We start from the raw sequence: 10,404 nt of genomic DNA on the forward strand, positions 1-10,404 counted from the left end.
CATAATTGGATGGAAATACATGAGAGGAAGAACACCAGGCAGAAAACCCAGGTGGAGATGTCCAACAGAAAGCTGAAAACATTGGACTGCAAGAAGAGAGTGAGTACATACAGACATATAGAGAGTATTCTGGGTAAAAGTGATATTTGAAGTCATGGTCAGGGATGAAATCACTCAAGTGAGAGTGCATAAAGTGAGAACAGGAAAGGGCCAAGGACACCAATGTGAAATATCATGAGAATGAGCGAATTTTATTGTTTAGGAAACAATAATGATGGATACTGAACAAAGATACAAGGATAAACTCATTGAATATGTCTGTGACCATGTGGAAATGAAGCAAGGCCTTCAGGACAAAGAATTTCTCATAAAAAGAAACCAATGTGGGGAAATTAAATAAAAATTAACCTATATAGTAAGGGGGTTGAGATTTTAGCTCTCTTCTAGGCTTTTGTTCTCATAGATCTGCAGCTACTTCTATAGAAATTAATCTTTTTTTACGGCAAGTTTCTGTGATAAATATCTCATTTCCAAAATATGTAAGGACTTGATTCAATCTTTTAAGAACAATGACTCAGTAGTCAAAGGATATGAACAGAAAGTTTTCAAAGGAAGAAATGTAAGCTACCAACAGCCATATGAAAACATTCCAAATTACTGATAATTAGAGAAATGCAAATTAAAACAACTCTGAGATTCTGCTTCATACCCATTAGATTGGCAAAGATGACAAAAAAAGAAAGTAACAAATGTTGGAGAGGCTGTGGGAAAACAGGCGCATTTATGCACTGTTAATGGAGTTGTGAGTTGGTCTAGCCATCCTGGAAACCAATTTGGAACGCTGTCCCAGAAGTTACTAAATTGTGTATACCCTTTGAGCAATGATATCACCATTAGTCCTATACTCCAAAAAGATCAAGGGAAAAAGGAAAAAAACTTATACGTACAAAAATATTTATATCAGTTCTTTTTCTAGTTACCAAGGACTGTATACCAAGGGGATACCTATCAATTGGGGACTAGATGAACTAATTATGTTATATTAATATAACAAAATACTATTGTGCCAGAAGAAATGATGAAAGGGATGGCTTCAGAGAAACCTGGGAAGAATTGTATGAACAGAATTAAAAAACAGAAAACTGTGGTCCTCCCTTTGAAGTTAACCCTTCTGGTCCTTGGTCCATCACCAGGCTTTTACTCAAAACTTTTCCATTTTGGTACTAAATGATAGAGATTAGTCAATGCTTCCATAACCTTTGAGAAACCAGTCACCACCACACATAGATAAAGAGGGCTTTAGCAAAGGGTAAGATTATCCAAGTGCCCAAAATATATCTTCCAAAAATGTATCATGACAATATTGAGTTGCTTTAGGAAAGGCCATCTGGCAAATGTATAACAAGATAGTGTGATGCATGAAAAGTCTTACTTCTTCACTCTTGGCCTCTTCATTCTAATGTGCCCTCAGTGGTTCCTGCTCCCTCCCTCAGACACCCAAGCCTTTCTTCCTCTCTTCCTCTTCCATGCCTTTCCTTTAAAAAAAAATGTCCCTCAAGAAAAGCTTTTCAACATATGAGTTAGAAAGAGGTCTAGGTCGGGTGCTGAAAGAGTTAGGTTTGAATCTAGGTGTTGCTTCTAGTTAGCTGTGTGACCTTGAGACCCTTCTGTGGGTCTCAGTTTCCTCATCTGTAAAACCAGAGATTCAGACTAGATGATCTCTCAGGTCTCTTCTAGCTCTGGTTTCTTCACTTACACAAAGACATAAATCAGTGGTAGGCATTTCCCCTGCTCACTGGCATCGTACAAGAGGTCTCCAGAACCCCCTCTCCTGCCCATCACCTGGCAGATGGAGTGGCAGGTGCCAGGTGATGGGCAGGAGAGGGGGTTCTGGAGACAGAGACCCTCCTGGCTCTCTTGAAATCGCTCCAAGAGGGGGCCTGCCCATTCCATTTATACCTGAGGCCAACTTTGCTTTAAACATACACATCGTTGTCACCTACGATCTCCTCCATGGAGTCAGAGTTCACGCCTCCACCTAGGTTGGGGGCCCTAAGCTGGCGTTTCAATAACAATGATCCAAAGTGAAAATGGTGAAAGAAAAGTGGCAAGGGAAATAAAAGGCTGTATTTTAGTGTTTGTGTGACATCTATTTTTGCCTGCTTGCTGTCCAGCAAACAAAGTTGGGGAAAAACATTCAGCACGATGAAAATACCGTGCACGCTCCGGTGGTATCACCATCCCTATAATTTCCAGGAGTGACGGTAATCTTCTGGGCGTTTCCAGAACTTATTCAAATTTCCTTAGGTCAGGAGTCATTTTTATCCCCTGACTGGGGAATAGGAAGTGCTTTAAGGTTGTTGCTTAAGATCCCATGTCATTATCAAACTCAGCTGCATTCACTTCCTTAGTGTTAATTCAGGTCAATTCAGTATATCTACGGTGCACCAGGTGCTATGATAAGCAATGGGGATACAAAAAAACAAACAAACAAACAAACCATCCAGGTGTGTGCTGGGAAATGGTTAACATCTGGCTCTCTGAACACATACACCTAAATGTATACATGTGTGTTTATATGTATAAAAACACGCACACATGTCCGTGACACGCTTTTAAGTTTAATCTGTATTAGTTAACAATTCTTCCATCACTTTCTTAAATCTAGAGAATCCACAAAATAATCAATTAAGCCCTGATTTGTAGTGTTTTCTGGTTTCTGAGGTATATTTGTCACGTTGAAAATTTAACAATTGGTTCTTGGTAGCTGGTTCTAGCTGGTACCCGCATACCCCTGAATTAACCAAGATGTTTTTCGTGGAGGTTACACAGTACTGGAGTGGGGCGGGGGAAGAAACGTATATGTAAGTAAGGATAGGGACTGGACCCACTATGTCATGGATATGGGGAAATCTCTGAAAATTAACAGTAATAATAATAACAGCAGCAGCTAGCATTTCTAGAGGGCTCTAAAGTTTGTAAGATGAAATGAGATTGAATTCTGGACATGGCCTGTGCAAAAAGTGTGGCAGTCAGAGATGAAAAGTCTGGTACAGGAAACATCTGTCAGGCCAGATGAACTGGAATGGAGAGGGAACAAATGGAGTGAGATAAAGAATGAATGAAGGTGAACAGGAAGATGGAAGTCAGATTGGGGAGGACTTTAAAGGCTAGGCTGAGGAGGTAGCTTTCTATCCTTAGAAGGCATAGAGAGCCTGAAAATCCTAAAGATTTTTAATTGGAGGAGCTTGGGAGGGGGAGGTGATGGTATGATCCAATCTGTGTTTTTAGGAAAATCACTTTAGCAGCTGTGTGGCAATTAATTTAGAGAAGGAGGGGCCATCCCAATAGTTCAGGTAAGAGGTGCTTAGTTAATTCCACCTTTTTCTTGATCATATGAGCTTTCATCATATTCCTCTAAAACAAGTGTCTTCCTCCAATCCTGGAATAGCAGAATTGTCTCTGAAAATAAAAATCTTGCCATCTCTTCAGAGATCCCCCTGCTAAGGGAGAAGCATTAAGAGAAAAATTGTGAATATACACAGGCAAACGCACCATTGCAACATCTATCTTCTTAAGGAAGATGATCCAGAAAGTCCTTTTTTTTTTAAACTGGAAGAAAGACAGTCAGTCATCTGGTCTTCTTCAAACCTGCAGCCAGGCCCAAGAGGCTTCAGTGATTCCCCACTGCCCTTAGGATAAAACACAGGTCCCTCCAGTTGGCATTCAAGGCCCTGCAGAATATGGCTCCCTCCTTCCTTTGTGGGCTCTTCTGCCCTCTTCACATAGTCTTCCTTCCTGCCAAAGGGACTTTGCGCATAAACCTGCCTCCCAAGGCTGGAATTCTGTCCCTCCTCACCACCACCTCTTAGAATTCCTCTTGTTCTCTAAGACTCAGATTATCTCTGTGTGACCTTGATCAAGTCAGCAGACCTCCCCAGGCCTCCAGGCTTTATAATGAGGAGACAGCAGTGTGAGTGGTCAGACAAGAATTAATTTGAGGGACCATGTGGGGGGAAAATTGACAAGTGATTGGGGATGGGAGGCAAAGAAGTGTCAAAGGGCTGAATTTGGAGTCAGGGGCTGTGCCAAATCCCAGCTCTGCCACCCAGGTGACCTTGGACAAGTCCTTTACCCTCTGTTTATATAGCTCAGTTCCTCAGCTATGAAAGGAGTGGACTGGACTAAATAGCCTAGAAGGTCCCTTCCAGCTCTAAATCTATCTTCTTAGGATAAGAGGGCCTCCAGCTGCAGCTCCTATGGCCCCATGCACCGTCTCCTACAGAAAATCTTTCCCAATCCTCTTTTGTCATTTTCAGTTGTATTCAACACTTCGGGACTACATTTGGGGTTTTCTTAGCAAAGACACTGGAGTGTTTCGCCATTATCCTTCTCCAGCTCATTCTACAGATGAGGAAACTGAGGCAAACAGAGTAAAGTGACTTCCTCCCCGGGATCACACAGCTATTAAGTGTTTGAGGCTGAATTCGAACTCAGGAAGATGAACCTTCCTGCCTCCAAGCTCGGCTCTCTGTTCACTATGGCACCCCCAGCTGCCCCCGATCCTCTTGGTGATTAGCGTTTGCTTTCTCCTCCTCAAATTATCACACATGTAAGTATATTTCCATGTGGCAGTGGTAGAGTGGAACGAGTGATATATTCAGAGTCAGAGGACCTGGGTTGGGATCCCAGATGTTCTAGTAACAGCCGGGTGACCTAGGGCATGCCATTGGTCACCTCTCTACTCCTCAGTTTCCACATCTGTGAAATGAAGCAGTTGGACTAGATGACCCCAGAGGTCCCTTCTGGCTCTCTGTGATCCTGTCTTGTTTTCCGACCTCCCCAAGTAGCTTCTTGAAGCTTACATTTGTCGTCCTTTCATTTGCCACTTTGTTTTTTGTACCCCAACACCCAGCACAATGCCAGGTATGTGGCAGCTGCTGGATAAATGCACATGGGACTGATTGGATTAAAGTGAAGGCTGAATTCTGCCAGCTCTGTCCTTCTTCACCTGGGGGTGGGGGGGAGACGGGGCAGGGGAAATTCTGCAAGCACTGCGCCCCTCCCTCCCTCCCTCCTTCCCTCCCAACCCCCCACTCCCACAGCCCTTTTCATGCCCTACCTAACAAAAGGTGCTCATGAATCAGCTCCCCATCTCAGCCTTTTTGGATGATGCAGTTTTTTCGACTAAACAACAATCCACAGTTACAAATGCCAGACAGGAAGGGCATCTCTGCAGGGAAAACAAGCCTCTTTAAGCTGAAAGAATGAATAATGACAATGTGTGGGCTGGGCTTTCTATCCAGCCAACTCTGGGAAGACCTTTCGGTGAGCAGCAATCTGATCACAATTGGAGAGGTTTGGGTGCGCCCACTCACGCACCCACTCACCTCCCACACCCCTTTGTATTAGGAGCTCTGGAGAAAGGGGGGTGGGGCGGGGGGGGGGGGGTGGAGGGCAGGAAATTCCTCTATTTGGAGAAATTCAGGTATTGAGAAGGAACCTCTGGGAACTCAAGGAACAGTTCCCTTTCCCCATCCCCGGGAAGCCTTTGTGCATAGCCCAACCTTCAGAGCAGGGGTTAACATCTGGAGTCATCAAATAATTTCCCCTTGGATTTTAGATTCCTAAGACAAGTTGCTACACTATGAAGCAGAGACTCAAACTCAGTGAAGTGTTGAGGCTGATTGTATTTTGAGCATTCAAAATCAGTAGTTTCATGGTGGTACACAGGTTCAAGATAATGAAACATATCTTCCTCATTTCAGCAAAAGTGGGGGAGGGATCAGGACTAGGGTAGAATGGCAGACCTTCACTGTACTGGGAGTTTTTGCTTAACTTTTTCCCTTGTACGAGGTAGAGTTCAGTTTGGAGTAGGAAAACGGAGGTTTTTTTCAGAAATCACACTGATGTAAAGATGAAAGCAAGCAATAAATTATCAGTAAAACAGAAGTAAAATGAATTAAGTAAGCTTTTTTATGAAGAAAGAGAAAGGAAAGAAGGAAGGAAGGAAGAAAGAGAATTTAAGGTTAGAGTTAGGAAGAAAGAGACAGAGACAGAAAGAGGGAAGAAGGAAGGAAGAAAGAAAGAAAGAGAAAGAGAGAAAGGAAGGAAAGAAAGAAAGAGAGAAAGAAAGGAAGGGAATTTAGGGTTAGAGTTGGAGAGAAAGAGACAAAGAGACTGAAAGAGGGAAGAGGGAAAAAAGGAAGAAAGAAAGAAAGAAAGAAAGAAAGAAAGAAAGAAAGAAAGAAAGAAAGAGAAAGAAAGAAGGGAGGGAGGGAGGAAAGAAGGAAGAAAGCAAGAAAGAAAAAGAAAGAAGGGAGGGAGGAAGGAAGGAGAAAGAAAGAGAAAAAAAGAAAGAAAGAGAAAGAAAGGAAAAGAAAGAAAGAAAGAGAAAGAGAAGGGAGGAAAGGAAGGAAGGAAAGAAGGAAGGAAGGAAGGAAGGAAGGAAGGAAGGAAGGAAGGAAAGAAGGAAGGAAGCAAGACATTGGTACATTTCTGAGCCCAAGGTGATTTTGTGTTTATTTTTAACTATGGTTTGATTTACAATCCAGCCAAAAGTATAGAGTTGGGGTTGGGTTCCCTAGGGGCTCAGTAAATTGTATGACTCATTCTAGGTTTTTGATATTTTTTATTCACATTAACTTATGTTGCTACTTAACTTTCTTCTGCAGTTGGCAGATCCTTCTCTGTTACTGTCATTAGGCAGGCACAATAATGAAACCCCTCGTTTCCATTCAAAATCCCATTAATAGTTGGGCCACTCTGATTATTTCTGCAGTTTCATCCATCAAATCAGGGGTTGCTAGAGAGGAAATAACTAACAGAGTTAGCCTTGGTATCTCCCACCTCCTCCCCTCATTCCCAAACTCAATTAAGCCAGCACCATACCAAGACCCGTACAAAAAGAGCGACCGCGTATTTACATAACACAGCGATCTAGTAATAAATCAACATTAATCATGAATGTTGGAACAAGTCAGAGAAAATGATGTTTGACCCTGCCATGGGGCAGGCTCATCCATCCATGAACAACATCGCTTTCCAATGGAGAGCAACATCCCTCAGCCAAAGAGAGGGTCAAGCACTTCCAATACATGTGACCAACGTGTCTGATCTTTCTCTCCATATGCCACATTCCATGTAATGAGTTCTATGTCACTGTCTCACAAAGCTTTTTCTGATCCCCTGAATTATTAGTGCTTTCCTCCACTTCCTCATAACATCTTGGATTTATTTACTGATCTGTTTATTTATTTGTATTTCTCAGTAGAATGAAAGCTTTTGCGGGGTAGGGGCTATTTTTTGTTTCTTCATATCACTCCTCATCTGCACAATGCCTGGTATGTGAAGGGCTCCTAATAAACATTTGAACTGAATTGTATGGAATGGATAAGGCCATTAGCTCTGGCATCTCCTTCAAGGAAAATTGCTTACTCCAGTTCCACATAAAACCCAGAAATCCTCTTCTTTCAAGTTCCTCCTTGAATTCTACCCCTTTGATAGAGTCTTTGCAGACTTATGGAAGTGATCTCCAGAATTCATCATTGCCCTAAGGATTTCCAACTCCTACCACCACTTATTTCCTTTGTATGTTTAAGGGAGAAATTCAATGTTACAATTGCTGATGACGAAATGTTGGAAGGGATAGCTCACACATGGGATGATAGAATCGGGAATCAAAAAGGCCTCGGCTAGCCAGAATGTTGAGACAAATCTAATAGGATAAAATACTTAATAGGACTAACTGGAATGTCACACTTTGGTTCAAAAACATCAACTGTACCAAAACACAAAATTCAGGAGGCCTGGCAAGACATTGGATCATCTGAAAAAGGTCTGGGTGTTATTGGTGACTCAATAAAAGGCAACCCAGAAAGATAATGCCGTCTTGGGCTTCATTAAGAGATGGAGTGTCCAGGACAAGGAAGGTGATGGTGCCGTTGTACTCTGCCATGGGCAGAAGGCACTTTGAGTCCGGTGTTCAGTTCTGGGGACCAGATTTTACAGAAGGATATTGACAGGTTAAGAAGTGTCCAGAGATGGGACCAAATGGTGAGAAGAGCTTGAAGATCAGACAACACAAAGATCAGCTGAAGGAACTGGGGATTTTCATCCTGGAAAAAAGACTTGGGAGAGATGTGAACCCTGTCTTCAAGTATTTGATGGCTGTCCCATGGAAGACTTTGCTCTGCTTGGCCCCAGAGGGAAGAACCAGGAGCAGCAGATGAATGTTACTAAGAAGTAAATGTAGGCCAAATGCTACCCAAAAGTGGCATGAACTGCCTGGGGAGATGGGGAGATCCCTGTCACTGGAGGTCTTCGAGGAAAGTCTGAATGATCACTTGTTACGGTATAAAGAAGCCAAGAGTCTGGTTTAGGTACATTTGGATGAATTGTCTCTGGTAATGGTTTCAAAGATACTCCAAAGGGTTTCATTTCCATATCATTTCCACTTTTCTCATTTCTGTATTATTTCCATATCTTGCTTTTTATTTACCAAGAAAACAGCATGCTGATTTTCTTAAGCCTCCCATGTCACTGCCTTGCTCAGTTAACTTTCCATAACTCCTTGGTGCCTCTGGATGAGATGCAGACTCCTCAGTCCAGTATTTTGAGAGGTAGCATGGGGTAATGGGAAGAGGGCTGGACTTCTTTATCAGAAGAATTAGGTCCTGGAGGCTGTGCCTCCCCTAATGCTGTCTAAGCTTGCTCTGCTAAGCTTGGCTTCCAGGCTAACCTCTTGCCTCAAACCCACCTTACAAAGCATTGAAATGGCTGCATTTTTTTTTCAGATAAACTGCTATATAGGCACACCTTCCCAATCTTATATTTGCAAAATTGATTTCTTGAACCCATGTAAAACTTTACATTATCCCTTTCACATGACAGCCCTTCAAATATTATGTCCCTCTTGTACCTTCTCCAGTTTCTTCAACTAGAGTATCAAATAGCATGAATAAAAGACCTTTCATGATTCTGATTTCTCTCCTCTGAACACCATTCTGTTTGCCAGAGAATTCCTTTGAGCCTAGAGTTGAGATTACATGGATCCACATTCTAGCTCTGGTCCTTCCTACCTGTGTGACCTTATCCATGGCACCTCAGATTCCCCATCTGTTGAATGGACATAGGAGAATTGGACAACTCTATGTCTTTAATTCTAAGAAAAGAAAATTCAGCAATTATAACTAAAATTGTTTCTCCTTTCTGGTAGAAAAACACAGATTAAATGTGGCAGAGCTAAATCCATTTCTACCACTCATACCACTTCTTTTCCTTGAACCCTTTAAAGATCTCTTACTCTTTCTGCGATCCTCTTCTCTTGGCCTTCATCATGCTTTTCCCTACCTCCATTAGTGACCGTGTATAAACAATAGTGTGCTGGGCTTGGTGTTGTAAAGGACGGGATTCAAATCCCTCCTCTGACATTTATTAGGTGTGTGATCCTGCAGCTATTTCCTTTTTAAGACCGCTAGCTTTCTGAGAACTTTCACGCACTTTGGGGCCATATTATAAATAACAATAAGTAATAAATAGTAGATTTTAGTACTCATGAAGTTTATTGTCTCGCTAATAGAACCTTGGCATTTCTAGTACATCAAGTTTCCACTGCTCAAAAGCAAAAATGGGTACAATTGGGGAAGGGAATAAGCATTTCTTGAGCACCTAATATGTGCCAGACACTGTTCTAAGCACCTTACAAATATTATCTCATTTGATCCAGCCAAAGTGGGAGAATCTGGGTGATGCAGACCAGGGATCATGGGACAGTGAGAAAATGCTGAATGTGGAATCATGGGAGTCCAAGCTCAAATTCACCTGGGCCACCCCCTGCCAGCATGATGGTAGATAGAACATATGACATCCCTGGGCCTCTGTTTCCTCATTTTTATTAACAAGGGTAAGGAGTGGTGTACTAGGTACTTTCCAGTTCTCAGCTTCAGATCCTATATACTCTCATGATGTCAAGGAGTAGCTAACAGTTGCTTTCATTCATTGTTGTCGTTCAGTTGTGTCCAACTCCTTATTTGGGGTTTCCTTGGCAAAGATGCTGGAGGGATTTGCCGTTTCCTCCTCCATTTTACACATGAGGAAACTGAGGCAAATAGGGCTAAATGACTTGCCCAGGGTCACACAGCCTGTACATGTCTGAGGCCGGATTTGAACTCAGAAAGATGAGTCTTCCTGACTCCAGGACCAGCGCTCTAGGCACTATGGCACTCCCTAGCTGCACCTACTTTACCTTTATTCCTACTTGACCCAGCTACAGTGGGAACAACTCCCCCATAGAGCACAGGCTAAAGTTCAGCTGTCCGCTGATATATCAACTCAGTTTCAGGGATGGGCCTGATTCAGTTTGGTCTCAGAAATCAGAACTAAGTGGAAATAGCAGACAGGAAG

The sequence above is a fragment of the Trichosurus vulpecula genome, chromosome 8, assembly GCF_011100635.1.
Source record: "Trichosurus vulpecula isolate mTriVul1 chromosome 8, mTriVul1.pri, whole genome shotgun sequence".
Taxonomy (NCBI): domain Eukaryota; kingdom Metazoa; phylum Chordata; class Mammalia; order Diprotodontia; family Phalangeridae; genus Trichosurus; species Trichosurus vulpecula.